Source organism: Oryctolagus cuniculus, chromosome 9, assembly GCF_964237555.1.
Source record: "Oryctolagus cuniculus chromosome 9, mOryCun1.1, whole genome shotgun sequence".
NCBI classification, from domain to species: Eukaryota; Metazoa; Chordata; class Mammalia; order Lagomorpha; family Leporidae; genus Oryctolagus; species Oryctolagus cuniculus.
In genome coordinates this window covers 111,949,825-111,966,420 of record NC_091440.1, presented here as the reverse complement: position 1 = coordinate 111,966,420, position 16,596 = coordinate 111,949,825, and positions in this window count along the sequence as shown.

The following is a 16,596-nucleotide window of genomic DNA, read 5'->3' as shown; positions in this document are numbered from 1 at the left end:
CAGGCCTTATACCACTTTTGTTACTCAAGGAAGTATTAGGGAATGGGAAAGTAGAGGGTTTTTGTACACATTTTCATGGCATGTTTGCAATGCTGATATAATTTGACTAGGGGTGGACATTTTCTGATTGTTTCCACATTTGGTTGGGGACCTACTTTTTGTTCTTAAGGCCTCTGTGATGGGCTGAATGTTTGTGACTATTTCCTCCAAAACTCATATTATGAAGCCCTAACCTCCAATACTACGACATCTGGAGGGGGAGTCTTGGGGAGGTAATTAGGTTTAGAGCAGACTGTGAGAGTGGAATCCTCCTGATGGGATTAGTGCCCCTATTAACAGATACCAGAGAGCTGACCTCTCTCTGCCATGTGAAGTTATCACAAGATGGCAGCTGTCTGCAAATCAGGAGGGTCTCACCAGCATCTGACCATGTTTCCTCTTTGATCTTAATACAGATCAGAGAAGAAACAAAGTCTGTTGTTTACCCTATCTATGGTACTTTTTATTTATAAATATTTAAATTAATTCATTTATTTCCTAAATTTACTTGGACATTTTTATGGGATACAGGGTGATAATTTGTCCCCCTTTGCAGACCGAGCTGGGTATTGTCTAACTGGTCACCAACTCAGAGTTTGTGTTTGTTACTTCCTTTCATTGTGAGAATCTATATTAATTATATACTGCCACAGTGAAAAACTACCACAGAACTCAGTGCTTTGAAACAGCATCCATTCATTTAACCCATGATTGTGCAGGTCAGAGACTGCTGGTCTGGGCAGTTCCGCTGATCCCAGGTGCTTTGATTCCCATGCTAGGTGGTCAGCTGGCTGTTGACTGAGGTAACAGGCCCACCAGACTCTCGTGCTCCCACAGGCCGGCTTGGTCATGTTACTGTGGCAGAGGCAGAAGTGCAAGACCAAGAGCTCTTTTTCAAGTTTCTGCACACATCACCTCTGCTAACATCCCATTAGCTAATGCAAGTCACATAACTAAACCTTGACATATGCAAAGTCACCTGGCAGTGTGGCATCAACACAGTGGAGGGAAAGACCTGGGACCATCATGCGATGATTCTACTGAACTCCTCTCACTGTCATATCCTCATATTGATGAAAGAAACAAGATGGTCAGGGTCTTGTGTGGACTCTATTGTGGAGAAATGGGGATCCTTCTCTGTGATTCTCTCAGATCTGTGTGATGTGCTAGGAAGAACAGGGGGTTGAAAGTGGACAGTATGGGTTAAAATCCAGATTTCCCCATGTATTTGTGACTGGTCAACTCAATTTACCTCTGTAAATCCTTCTGTAAAGTGGGCTTAATAAAACTTATGATGGTTGATATTATCTGTTGGCTTGACAGTACTAGAAGGTATCCATATTTTTAAAGATTTATTTTATTTATTTAAAAGACAAATTTACAGAGAGAGGAGAGCCAGAGAGAGACAAAGGTCTTCCATCCGCTGGTTCATTCCTCAGATGACCACAATGGCTGGAACTGTGCTGATTCGAGGCCAGGAGCTTCTTCCAGGTTTCCCATGTGGATACAGGAGCCCAAGGACTTGGGCCATCATGTGCCGAAGCCATAACAGAAAGCTGGATCAGAAGTGGGGCAGCCAGGACTTGAACAGATACCCAAATGGGATACCAGTGCTGCAGGCTGGGGCTTTAACCTGCAGCGCCACAGAGCCAGTCCCAGGTATCCATATTAAACATTATTTGTGGTGTGCCTATGAGGATGATTCCAGATGAGATTAGCATTTGAATCAGAAGACTAAGTAAAGCAGATTTGCATCTCCAACATGGGGAAACACTGGCATCGTCCAGTCTGTTCAGGGTCTGAATAGGAATAACAACAACAAAACAAGTGGAGGAAGGAGTAATTCATCCCTTTTGCTCTCTACTTACCTGATTGAGCTGGGACATTGATCTTCCGTCATTAGTCTGGAATATGTACTATCAGCTTCTTTGGTTCTCAGGCCTTTAGACCCAGACTAGAATGACAGCTTCTCTGGGTTTCCAGCTTGCAGACAGAAAACAGAAGGACTTCTCAGTCTTCATAATCATGTACACCAATTCCTCACAGTAAACATATTCATATACATCTCTCTGTATGCACATGCACGTATGTACTTACATATGTGATGTGTGTGTGTGTGTGTGTGTGTGTGTTCTCTTCTCTGGAGAATTCAGTTACAGATTCTAGAGGAACAGAGCTCTAAGGATGTGTTGGCTAAATTGGTTTTGGGGTTTCTGGAATTGGCCTTCTACTCTGATCTGAGTTAGAAACACTACACATTTTATCTCCAATATAAAGAGAACACTGATATTCCTTGATGTGTGCTGTTTATAGAGATATACAGAATATCTGCACTGGATACTCCTAGTAAGCCACTTGTAAGGAGCTGGGTGACCCTGTGTATGCTACTTTCAAATATTTTTGGAAATCCAAGGGATAAAATGATGTTGATTGGTTGCGCCTAATGTTCATGGACAAACTAGTGAAAGAAAAGGATGAACTTGGGGATTTGAATTCCCTCACTAATATATTACCTGTCCCATAGCATTTTGAGCATCAAATTTGATGACTCAAATATGAAGCCTACATAGTATTGGAGATTGGAGCAGTATCAGCTCAAAAATTGTTTTCCTTGTGCCAAAAGTTGGCTGTTGTTTTATGTAAATAGTTTGTAGACCTTCTCTTTTGCTTTTTACTTATAAAAGGGAAATATTCCTCATTTTGGTAAAACAAATGGCATGGCCATGTGTACCATGGAGGCATTTACTGTATTCCTGTCATGTATAAGGGGTGGCTCGATGACAGAAAATAAAGTCATAACATAGAACATCCAAAGTTATTATAATTATCCCAACCCCCAGAGAAACAAAACCTTTATGAATAAAATTGTTTCCAACTTAATAGAATTAAAATTATTTTCCTTATTTATATACTATCTCAACTGCATTTACTTCAGCTAAGTTGATATGTGGTCATTATTATTTGTATTTTAAGGTCCCTATTAAGGGCATGGGTATCAAAGTCTTTTCACTTCATAAATATGGCCTGACTACTCATTAGACAAATTTAAACTTCATTAATTGCCAAAATACATAAGAGACTGCATTAAGAACAAATGTGTTGCATAATAAGTAAATACATTCTTCCCAATACTTTGCTTCCAGTCCGTTTAGGGAAACATAATCAGGGATAGCTTTTTTGAAGATTTTATTTTTACATTAGTGCAAGTGTGGTAGGACCATTAAAAACATTAGTTACAGAGCCTAGAGATGAACATATTTTATCAGCCTCTTATAACAGGTTCTTTAATGTAGTCCTGTCTGTGTAATTTTGAAGCTAAAAGCAATGTCTAAATTTAAATTGGTACTTACTAGCATTGCAAACCCCTCTCTGAGTAGTCTCCACTGCTGCCCTTCCTGTTCTGTCACTGATGTACCCATGAGGTCTATTAATCGTGTGTGTGTGTGTGTGTGTGTGTGTGTGTGTTAGGGGGGACTTGGGGAGGGTTGTGTATTACTATTGTCCATTGCATTTATTTTGTGGTGAAGTAGGAATTTAATGTCATAGAGAAAGAATTTTTTAAATCAAATGTTTCACATTAAAAAGCTTGAGAAATAAGAAATGAGTTCCTTCTGTTCTCTTAATCTCATTCAAAGATTTTTTGGCCCCCCAATCCCCTTCAATTTCTCAGAGATGTTCAATTGAAATTTTGGTTGCATTGTTGTCTGATTTCATATTTATTTAAAATGAAAAATTTTTTCATTATGAGTTTTTCATACTAATTTTGATGTTTGAGAAATATCTCATTAAAATATTACTTATCTTGATTATGAAGTTTTCAGGTATTTCTTTAAATTTTGTACCTGATGCAGATGTTTTACTTACTAGTCTTCATCCTTGACAGTTTTACAAATTAGAACAATATGTTGTTGAATTCTGTACTCACTCTCATTAGAGGTTTTCAGAAAGACTTGGGATTCAGAAAATGGTATTGAGAAAGGCAATTGTAATAGTAGCTATTGTTTCATTAAAAAATACTCTAAAACTCATTAGCTTGTAAATTTTTTACTTTGGTGCAGGCAGTTTGTCTAGCAGTTGAGATGCCAGTTAGATGCTCATGTCCCACGTCAGAGTACCTGGGTTCTATACCCAGCTCAAGCACCTGACTCCAGCTCCCTGATAATGCATATCCTTGGTGGCAGTAGTAATGACTCAAGTTATTGGGCTACTATCACCCATATGGGAGACCTGGTTTGAGTTCCTAGCTCCTGACTTTAGCTCCCTGATCATTTGGGGCATTTAGGGAATGAACAGGTAGATGCTAGCTCTTTCTCTTTTTGTGTGTTTCTCTTTCAAATAAATAAATGAATAGAAATATAACAAAACAGTTTTTTTTAGCTTGTAATTGTTTAGTTGGCAAATTAGGCTATGTTCAGCTGGGTGGTTATCCTATTCTTGGTAGGGCTCCTGCATTTGTGGTTAACTGTGTGTCAGGTAGGCAGGTCTGTTGACCTTGGCTAGCAGGGTTGGGACTAGGGTGAATAGAGTCAGTAATTAGATTTTATCTTACAGGAGGTAGAACTCAGAAATACTTTGTATGGGCAATAAAAACAGTGTTATGACTAGGTCTACACTAATAAATCAGCTTACTCTGAGTGTAAGGATGAAATGAGATGGTGGGAAGAGCTAAAAAGCTACTCTGCTAGTCCATGTGAAATATCTTGACATCTTGACAGTTTGAACTGAGTCAGTGGAAGCTGAAAAGCGAAGGAAGGAAACATGACTCTATCATGTGCAGGTCTGTTTTTGGAGCGTCTATAAGTTTATAACATTTGGCCTTTATGCATAATGCTTCTAATTAACCTTTAAGTTCATGTCGTTTGCATATATGCATTCCTTTTGTCTGTACAGCTGAGAATGGAGCTGCTAGGTCAAAGCACATACTATGCTGAATTTCATAGGTAATGCCAAACTTTTCTATAGCAGCTGTACCCGTTCACAGTGACCCTAGCACATGTGAGTTCTGGTTGCTCCGTATCCATGCTAACATTTTGAATTAATAGACTTTTAAATTTTTGCCATTCTGGTGGAGGAGTACCTTGTGGATTCTGTTTACATTTTCCTGATGACTCAAGATTTGAACATATTTTAAATAATTATTGACTGTTTAGATATCTTTTTCTATGAAGTACATCTCCAAGTCTCCTCAATTGGCAGTCTTTTCTTAAATGTGTGGGAATTCCTTATAAGATCTCTGACACTTATATATGAAGTACTTTTTTCCACACTGTGGCTCTGTTTTTCACCCTTAGTGGTTCATTTGATAAATAGAAATCCTTAATTTTTATATCACACAACATAATAAATATCTTCTCTTTTAACATGATTTTTTTTGATAAGAGCACTTGACATTTGCCCTATTAACAGATTTTAAATATACAATACAGTGTTGTTATCTATAGACACAATGTTGTATATCAATCTCAAGAATTTATTCATGTTGCTGAAAATTTTATTCATAGTGAACAATCACTCCCCACTTTTTATTCTCCCTTCACAGCCCCAAGTGACCATCATCCTATTCTTTGCTTCTTTGAGTTTGAATATTTTACATATTTCATTCAAGTGGAATCATGCAATATTTGACTTTCTGTGATTGACTTATTTTACTCAACATGATGTCATCATGGCTCATTCATGTTACATGTAATCAGGCTTTCCATATTTTTAAAGGCTGAATACTGTTCCTTTGTATATGTGAACACATATATACATACATATGTATCATATTTTCTTTATCCATTGATCTGCTGATAGACGTCTGGGTGGTCTCTACATCTTGGTTATTATGAATAGCACCACAATGAACATGGGAGTGACAATATCTCTTCAAGATCCTGATTTCAATTCTTTTAGATAAATATGCAGAAGTGGGATTGCTGAACCATATGGTGATTTTATTTTTACTGTTTTGAGGAGCGTCCTTTACATTTTCCATGGTGTCTGCATGGTTTTTCATTCCCACCAACAGTGCGCAAAGTTCCAATTTTTCTGTATCCTCACCAATAACTTTGTTGTATTTTGTGGATTTTTTTTTGACAGGCAGAGTTAGACAGTGAGAGAGAGAGAAAGGTCTTCCTTTTTCCATTGGTTCACCCCCCAAGTGGCCGCTACGGCTGTCGCATTGCGGCCGGCGTGCTGCGTGGGTCCGAAGCCAGGAGCCAGGTGCTTCCTCCTGGTCTCCCATGTGGGTGCAGGGCCCAAGCACTTGGGCCGTCCTCCACTGCCTTCCTGGGTCACAGCAGGGAGCTGGACTGGAAGAGGAGCAATCAGGACAGAATCTGGCACCCGAGCTGGGACTAGAACCTGGGGTGCCGGCGCCGCAGGCGGAGGAATAGCCTAGTGAGCCACGGCGCCGGCCTGTATTTTGTGGATTTTTAAAAATACTAGCTATCCTACAGTTTGAAATGATATCTTACTGAGGTTTTGATTTGTCTTTTCCTGATAATTAGTGATGTTGAGCATCTTTTTCTATCCCTACCTGTTGTCTATTTCTATGTATTCTTTGGAGAAAGGTCTGTTCAAGTCTTTAGCCCATTTTTAAATAGAATTACAGGTAGAGCATCCCTAATCTGAAAATTTGAAATCCAAAATCCTTAGAAATTCAAAAGATTCTTTTTTAAAAAAAGATTTATTTATTTGAAAGTCAGAGTAACAGAAATAGAGGAATAGACAGAGAGAGAGAAAATCTTCCAACCATTGGTTCACTCCTCAGATGACTGCAACTGCTTGGGCTGGACCAGGTTGAAGCCAGGAGCCAGAAACTTCATTCAGGTCTCCCACATGGGTGGCAGGGGCCCAAGTATTTGGATCATCTTCCACTGCTTTTCCCAGGCCATGAGCAGGGAGCTGGATTGCTAGTGGAGGAGCTGGGACACGAACTGGAGAGTATATGGAATGCTGACATTTCAAACGGTGACTTTACCTGTTACACACAATGCTGGTCCCAGAAACTCAAAACTTTCTGATTACTGATGTGACACTAAAAAATTTTGATTGCAGAGCATTTCAAATTTCAGATTTTTGGATTAAGGATGCTTAACTGGTAAAATCCATACAAATATTCCAAACCTTGAAAAAACTGAAGTTTTTTTTTTAAAAGATTTTATTTATTTGAGAGGTAGAATTACAGACAGAAAGGTCTTCCATCAGCTGGTTCACTCTCCAAATGCCTGCAACGATGGGAGCTGGGCTGATCTGAAGCCAGGAGCAAGGAGCTTCTTTCAGGTACCCCATGCTTCCCCAGGCGATATCAGAGAGCTAGATTGACAAGGAGCAGCCAGGACTCAAACCAGTGCCCATATGGATGTGAGCACTGCAGGTTGAGACTTTACTCGCTATGTCACAGTACCAGCCCTTCATTAGTCTTAAGATGTTTCCTAACTTTTCTTTTTATTCATTCTTTGATCTATTCGTTTTTCCAAATTTTCAAGTTTCCTTTTGTTTTCAATTTCTAGTGTCATCCCATTGTGGTAAAAAAAGGATATTCAGTGTGATTGCGATCTTCTTAAATGTGTTGACTTATTTGGTGACCTAATTTACACGCACTTTGGAGAATCTTCCATGTGCACTTGTGAAGAATATATACTCTGATGTTGTTGTTGGTTTATAGAATATATCTGTTTGAGCCATCAGGTTGATTAAATTACTGATTTCTCTTTCTATTGATTTCCGATGTGGTTGACTTATCCATTACTGAATACCCATGAGCTTTTAGACACATCCTTGTAATTATTTAACCTTCTTTGTTGATTGACACTTTTATCATTATGTAATATCTTTAGATGTCTCTTATGATAGTTTTTGACCTATAGAGCCTTTTTTTGTACAAGTAACAAGGGTTGTCTTTTTTACATCCTTTTATTTTCAGCATATATGTATCTTTAGAGTGAGTTTTCTTTAGACAGTATATAATTGGATGCTAAAAAATCCATTGAACTACTCTGCCTTTTGATTGGGGAGTTTAATTCAGTTACACTTAATTATTGATAGGGAAGGACTTACTCTTGCCATTTTATTAACTGTTCTATTTGTCTTTTAGTCCTTTAGTCCTTCCTTGTCCCCCTTACGGTCTCCATTTGTGTTTAATTGGTTTCCTTTATTTCCTCTCTCTCCCTCCCTCCCTCCCTCCCTCCCTCCCTCCCTTCCTTCCTTTCTTTCTCTCTCTCTCTCTCTCTCTCTCTCCCCTCACCTTCCCTCCATCCCTCCCTCTTTTCTCCTTCTCTCTTTCTTTTTTTTTCTGATATTGATATGTGTTCATTCTCTTTTGTATAAATTCTACAGTGATTTTCTTTGTGGTTATTATGGGGTTTTCATTAAATCCTATTTAGTTATAATGGTCTGTTTTAAGCTGATAATGACTTCACTTCATTTTCATACAAAATCCTACACTTTTGCCACTTCCCGTGACATTTACATTATTTATGTCACAATTTAAATAATTTATTTTGTAATCCATTAATGTATCTTCAGTTACAGTTATTTTTGGTGCTTTTGCTGTTTAACTTTTACACTAGGATTAAAAATGATTTATTCACCACCATGACAGTAATATTCTATTTGTTTTTATGTTTACTTCTACCAGTGAGTTTCATATTGTGTTGCTGTTTAACATCCTTTTATTTCACCTTGAAGAAATCCCTAGCATTTCTTTTAAGATGAGTTCAGTGGCGATGAAGTCTGTCAGGTTTTTGTGTTCTGAATCCAAGTCTGAAGGCAGGAGAAGACCAATGTACCAGGTCAATGACAATAAGTCAGAGAAAAATTATCTCTCAAGATAATTTTTTGCTTTGAAATTTAGAAAGATTTTATTTGAGATCTGAAATAAAATCCCTAAAAATATGAACTTCTCCAGAAAACTGTGGCTATGCAAGAATGTGTATCATATTAGAACATGCTTTAGACTCAAATACAAAACCATGAAACAAATCACTATCCTTCAACAATTTGTTTTAAAGTTTTTTTTTTTTTTTTAATTTTAGAGTTACAGAGAGAGGTAGAGACAGGGAAAGAGAGGTCTTCCATCCACTGGTTCACTCCCCAAATGGCCACAATAGCCAGACCTGAGCTCATTGAAGCCAGGAGCCAGGAGGTTCTTCCAGGTCTCCCATGCGTGTGCAGGGGCCCAAGGACTTGGGGGTCATCTACTGATACTTTTCAGGTACATTAGCAGGGAGCTGGATTGGAAGTAGAGCAGCTGGGACTTGAACTGGCACCCATATGGTATGCTGGTACTGCAGGCCAGGACTTTAACCTATCCTTCAACAATTTGAGTAAAGATTGAATGTCTAAGGAACAACATAGATGGACTTGTAGAGGATGGGCAGTTTTTACTTCAAGCACCATAAAGTAAAAAACAAAATCACAGATGTCTGGATTTTTGGGCATATATATTGAGATGAACTTTTGGCATAGGAATCAGATGATTTTTTTTGATCATTATGCATTACCACATATTGAAAAATTGTGTAGTGTCAAAGGGATAGAACAACCTGCATTCAAGCAATGTTGTTAACCTAGCCAATAAAATGTCCTACTGATTTTTTTCTTCTTCATCTCATCACTGTAAACAATGGTAGCAACTTTGAAATGACAGATCTTACACTCCTTTTATTTTCTGTTTAATACAGAACAGAAAACAAATGGAAGCATAAGCCCTGTTATACATGAACAAATTTAAATTGCTAAACATCAATTATATAAGAAAAAGACTGACAAGAAGTGTTCTGCAGATACCAGACTTTAGCAGTGAGTGGTCAGTAGACTTTTTGGACTTTGCAATGATATTTCGCAGCAGCCACTTTGTAATAACTGGAAGTAAACAGAGATGCAGAATTCTTCACTGGAACACTGTACGATTCAGTGAGGCACTATGCATAACTATATACCACATGATATGATGCCCACACCATTTTTATACTCTTTCTGATTAATGACCACAAATGAAGAGAAAACTTGATATTTGTCTGGCTTGTTTGACTTGGTATAATAATCTCCAGTTACATCCATTATGTTGCAAATATCAGGATTTCATTCTTTTTATGGGTGAATACTCTCCCATCGTGTGTGTGTGTGTGTGTGTGTGTGTGTGTGTATTACAATGCTTTAGGGTTCAGTTTATTCTTGTTTTTCTAGGTCCTTTATTTGCATTGCTAGAACATTTATTTGATACCTTTCAAATTTTTGAGGTAGGTGCTTACTGCTACAAACTTCCCTTTTTTTGCCCCAAGGATTTATTTATTTATTTGAAAGGCAATTAGAGAGAGAGTGAGATAGAGAAATTCTCCAACTGCTGTTTCACACCCCTTCTCCCCCCCCCCCCCCCCCCAATTGACTGCAGCAGCCAGGCTGAAGCTAAGAGCCAGGAGCTTCATCCAGGTCCAGCAGAGAGCTGGACTGGAGCAGCCAGGACTCGAACTGGCGCCCATATATGAAGGCGGCAGTGCAGGCAGTGACCCTACCCACTACACCACAACACTGGCCCCACTTGTAGGATTTTATAAAACATTCTTTTAGGCCTCTGGGCCTTTTTCATTAAGATAATTATCATGTGTGATAACAACACAACAAGATCATTAGACTTTTGTAACTTTTGGACATTGGTACCAGTAGCATTTTACATTATCACAACTTAAAATTTAGCACCACTTCACACCTTGACAGCACCTTTAATATAATCCAAATAGCCTTATTATTTGGTGTCTCTACAAGATGAGAGACATATATCCTTTGATATTTCCACAGGCTCAACTGGAAATATCAAAATCCAAAGAATTGGGAACTTTGATTTTTTGAATGCCTGTCAAGGATACCAAGAAGGCTTAAAATACCTGGTTGAAATAGGATCCCTTAACATCAATACCTAATGTAGAACATATTTGATCATTTTTACAAACTGATTACTCAAATGCTTTAGAATGAGTAAGTATTTAAACAAACCATGATTCTTAATGAAAAAAAAAACTCAGCTGTTTTTAAACAATTAGAACTTAACAGAGACATTAAGAGAACACAATAGATCATTTCAAGAGAACAAAATCTGTCTCTTTGGTAATCCCAAGAATTGCAAATAAAAATATAATTAGCACATGGAATCATCCCATAAACTTGGCAACAATTTTAACAGAGTCAGAACTAGGGAAGAGAAAATATCTTACTGGAGCTGGCTAGAAAACTGACAAAGTCACAGTTAAACAAAAACTATTAAACAGAGATGCTGCAGTTTTTAAATAAATCTTTTAAGACAATTTCAAGATATTTACTAACATATATGCATTGCAAAAGCCTCATTGGTTTAACAGATGATCAAATTCTAGTTCTATGTTAAAGAAAAATGGACTAATAGAACACAACATTTTCTAAATAAGATAAAACATCAAACTTCAACCTTAGTTACTTTCAAGCAGTGTGAATTATTTTCATATGGACAATTTATGAAAACATGTTAGCAAACCCAAATAGTTTTTCCACAGAATATAAGGTGCTAAGAGTTCCAAAGTTTACATTTAGGCACTTTCTCTCTCTCTCTCTCTCTCTCTCTCTCTCTCTCTCTCTCTCTCTCTTTTTGACAGGCAGCGTGGATAGTGAGAGAGAGAGAGAGCCAGAGAGAAAGGTCTTCCTTTTTGCCGTTGGTTCACCCTCCAATGGTTACCGCTGCTGGTGTGTTGCGCCGATCCGAAGCCAGGAGCCAGGTGCTTCTCCTGGTCTCCCATGTGGGTGCAGGACCCAAGCACTTGGGCCATCCTCCACTGCCTTCCCGGGCCTCAGCAGAGAGCTGGCCTGGAAGAGGGGCAACTGGGACAGAATCCGGTGCCCTGACCGGCACTAGAACCCGGTGTGCCGGTGCCGCAAGTGGAGGATTAGCCTATTGAGCTGCAGTGCTGGCCTAGGCACTTTATCTCATTTGCTTTACCCAGTTTACATTTAGCAATTACAGCTAAATGACTGACGATACTGATATTATATCATACCTCTATCTGAGTTAGGGTTGCATTTATATGGAATTTTCCTCCTTTTTATAAAACTCTAGCTATAAATCAGTGACATTAAGCCAGAGATTGCAAAATCCACCTTAAGGGGGCCATAACAAGCACTGATTACCCATTTCTATCAGGAACCTGTTAAACCAAGTTACAAAACAAGTTTGGCAAGTTACTAAACAATATTTTTAAAGGCAATAACCTTCCTAGATTCAAAAGAGAGAAATTCCTTTAAACTCAATGTCCAGTTACAGCTGAACCAAATTCTCATGCATGAGATTGTTATTTACCAAAGACATCTTTTTAGATTTCAAGTGAATTTGAGTCTAGTTTACCCCATAAAATCTTAGGCCAGTGATACCTAGTCAACAGTCAGCCTCTGAAATGGGTCAGCAGCGGTGACGTGGGTTTTATGGGTGACTGGGCTGCGGCTGATGTTCCAGGGACAAGAAGTCCACTGGAGATTGTTCACCACTATGTTAGGTTTAATGGGAGAGGACATCCATCGGAGCGATGGGCACCCCTCTTGATCTTCCTAAGGAGAATCTGATAGGAGGCAATGACCTACAGGGATGCTCCTATAGGAGCCCACAAAGAGGCAGGGTAGAGAGAAAAACTGGAGGCCCTGCAAAGAGACAATACCTTATGCCCTAAAACCAACACCCATTATTGCAAGTGTCTAATCAAGGGGCTGTCAGTCAAAGCAGCCTCAGAAATGAGGGGTAAGGTCAGGAGGTGTCTCAAGGAGTATTCAATAGCATCTGAGATTATTGGGCCTAGATTCTTGCCTAGAAAACTCCAGGCAAAATTACAACAATGGGGGCAATGGTCACCTGATAAAAACCCTCCTCCAATGGGATTAAAAACCTCAGCAATAGTCAAACACGATAGCAGAGGGAACCTGGTAGCTCACTGAATAGACCCAAGGACCCTAGACACTCTGGAAAAGAATTTTAATGCATATTGGAGCACATGTAGGCAAATAGAGGCAGAAAACAGTTAGGAGACAGAGTTCTGAGATGGGGAGTCAGGGTAAAGGAGCTGGCACTTTTTACAACTCACTTAGACTACCTTCTCCATCCTCCAGCTTGTAACCAGGCCAGATGGTGGTGCAGAAGATGAGGCATTTTTCTTTAAGCTCAGGAGTCAAAGAAATAAGGTAGATGGTTTGCCTCCTGGCTGGAAAGAGAGCATAAAAATGGAAGCGTACTTCAGGTCTTATCTCTCTTGCTACCTGTGGTGTCCAGATGTGCACTGAAACCCACAGGGAAGGCAGGAAGGTGAGAGCAGGATTAGCATGTATCACCCACTCTTGCTAAGCCTTCCATGCCTGCAGCCTAGGGTGTATATTTGTCAGAATAGCACATTCAAGGAGTTTTCAGTTCCCTTACTGGTGGTGTGCTAGACTGGGCCTCTGCCTGGTCAAATATATACTGCCACTTTGTTCTCCTACATGAAAAAAATAGCTGTTGTGTGCCTTTTAACCTTGAGTCTTGTCAAATAGCCTGATTTTGACAATGAGACTTCAAGGCAAGAGCCTTAGCAGAAGTGTTTTTAAGCTAGAGTTTGGTGAAACAGTGCCAGACCTGGTTACTACTTAGGTTGGTGATCAGGCAGGTGAAGTCACAAAGAAGCAGAGTTGGGGGATAAAATTCTCCCCCATAAGACTGCTCTGAGGTAGGTACACATAGCAAAGATCTGACAGTGGGAACCCAAAAGAGCAGACTTGAGAAAGAAGGTAGGGGGTACCACAGACGTGCTAAGGCTTTTCTACCTGGGGACTGCATCTAATAGGAGTCTAGATCACATGCTATCTGTCTGCAAATGGGATACTTAGACTTTAACCCAGAGCTAACAAATAAAATATCTGGGAAATACCCACTAATGGGACCAGGAAATCGAGTTTATAGGAATTGAGACCTGGCAATGTATGGAAAGCATTTAGAGGAGCAGAGAGAAACAGAAATTGGGAAAACTCATTGAGGCATGGAGCCCAGAGCCCATGGCCTTTCTCCAGGTTGCTCCCAGTCTTACTGATATATTAATCTCAGAGGAATGAAGCACAGAATGAAGTTTTCAGCTGACACCCTAATGGGCTGAAAACCCAGGCCGATCCCTGTGAAAGGAAGCTGAGTTGGACCAGCCAGCATTCCCAGAGCTGAGACGAGAAGCATGAAGACTGGAGCCTCTGGCGTTACAGCTTCTGAGGGCTCCAAAAGGGCAGGAGACTTGCTCCCTGCAGGAAAGTGCATTTCTAGCCCAACACCATTTTGGCGGTTGGGGTCTGGTGCCCAGGCAAGAGACCTTCTGGAAGCACTGGAGTGTAGCCCCAGCCAGAATCCATCAGTTGTCTCAAGCCTTCCTCCAGTCCCACATGAAGGGCTGATCCACACTGGAGAAAAGAGGCATTAGGACAGAGTCTCAGCTCTATGGGTTTGCTCTGTTCTTAATCATCAAGCCTTACCCGTGAATCTTAAGACCAGCTGCTACACTAATCACTTTTAACTGGCTGACAGGGACCCCGTGTTTTTAAAAAAGAGCATTGCTATGGATAAGAGTAAGACTCTCCAGAAAAAAAGTGAAAGTGGTCCGCATGCTTACAAATCTGGTGGGATGATATGATGCTGACTGGAATCAAACTCTAGAGCAATCCATGTCACATTGGAGTTGCTAGCCAAGTCATGGCACCTAAATGTCATGGGGAAACAGAGGCAGAGAATATATTATTATCTCGGTTCTTTGTCTCACAAGCAAGAATTTCCAAGCAGACAAGCATAGAGATTCCTTTTTTTTTTTTTTTTTTTTTTTTACAGGCAGAGTGGACAGTGAGAGAGACAGAGAGAAAGGTCTTCCTTTGCCGTTGGTTCACCCCACAATGGCCACTGTGGCCGGTGCACTGCGCTGATCCGAAGGCAGGAGCTAGGTGCTTCTCCTGGTCTCCAATGGGGTGCAGGGCCCAAGCACTTGGACCATCCTCCACTGCACTCCCAGGCCATAGCAGAGACCTGGCCTGGAAGAGGGGCAACTGGGGCAGAATCCGGTGCCCCGACGGGGACTAGAACCCAGTGTGCCAGCACCGCTAGGCGGAGGATCAGCCTATTGAGCCGCGGCACCGGCCCAAGCATAGAGATTCAAAAGCAAGATTTTTTAGTGTCAAAGACCTCCAGCCACAGCGGCATGGAAGGGGGCTTCCAAGGGAGGAAAAAAACCACAGGTGCATATACATCTTATATAGTCACATTTTCTTGTTGAATTGACCTCTCAATCACTACATAATGACCTTCTTTGTCTATTTTAACAGTTTTTGTCTGATATAATTATAGCTACTTCTACTTATTTTTGATTTGCATTTTATGAAATATCTTTTTCCATTTCTTCATCTTTATTCTTTGTGTATCTTTATTGATGAATTATGTTTCTTGTAGGCAGCATGTAGATGTTTTTTTTTTTTTTTTCCCATTCAGCCAGTCTGTATTTTTATTTGGGGAATTTAGTTCATTTACTTTCAAAGTTATTAATTATAAGTAATGGTTTGGTCCTGTCATTTTCCCATAAATATTCCTATTGTTTGCTTTGAATTTACTTTGTCCTTTTACTGGAGGTTTTTTGCCTTCATATTCTTTCATGATGCTGATTATCTTTCTTTGTTTCTGTGTGCGCATCCCTAGGTACATCATTCATAAGGCTGGCCTGTTGGTCACAGATTCCTTTAATAGTTACTTGTCTTGGAAGGAATATCTTTATTTCACCTTCATTTATGAATGAGAGTTTTTCTGGGTGAAGTGTTCTGGGATGACAGTTGTTTTCTTTTAGGATTTGAACTATTTCTCTCCCGGCCTGTAGAGTTTCTGTTGAGAAGTCTGCTGTCAATCTGAAGAGGGTTCCTTTAAGGTCATGTGGCATGTATCTCTTGCAAATTTTAGGATATTTTCTCTCTCTCTGTTTTTTTAAAGATTTATTTATTTGAAAGGTAGAGTTGCAGAGAGGCAGAGGCAGAGAGGGAGAGAAAGAGAGGTCTTCCATCTGTTGGTTCACTGTCCCAAATTGCCACAACAGCTGGAGCTGGGTCAGTCCGAAGCCAGGAGCCAGGAGCTTTTTCTATGTCTCCCACATGGGTGCAGGGGCCCAAGGATTTGGGCCATCTTCCACTGCTTTCCCAGGCCATAGCAGAAAGCTGGATTGATGATAATGTGTCAAGGTGTGGGTCTTTTCTGATCATGTCTATTAGGAGTTCTGTTTTTCCTGTATTTGGAGATCAATATCTTTCTCCAAATTGGAGAAATTTTCTGCTATTATTTCATTGAGTAGGTTTTCTAAGCCATTCATTCTTCTCTTACACCTGCAGGAACTCCTAAGGCTCAGATACTTGGTTGTTTGATGGTATCCCATAGATCCTGAACACTCTTTTCAATGTTTCCAATTTTTTATTCATTTTTCTTTGTCTGAAATGTTTCAGAAGACCTCTCTTCTAGATCAGATATTCTATCTTTTGCCTCACTAAGTCTGTTGTTAAAGCTTTCCACTCTATTTTTGGACTTAC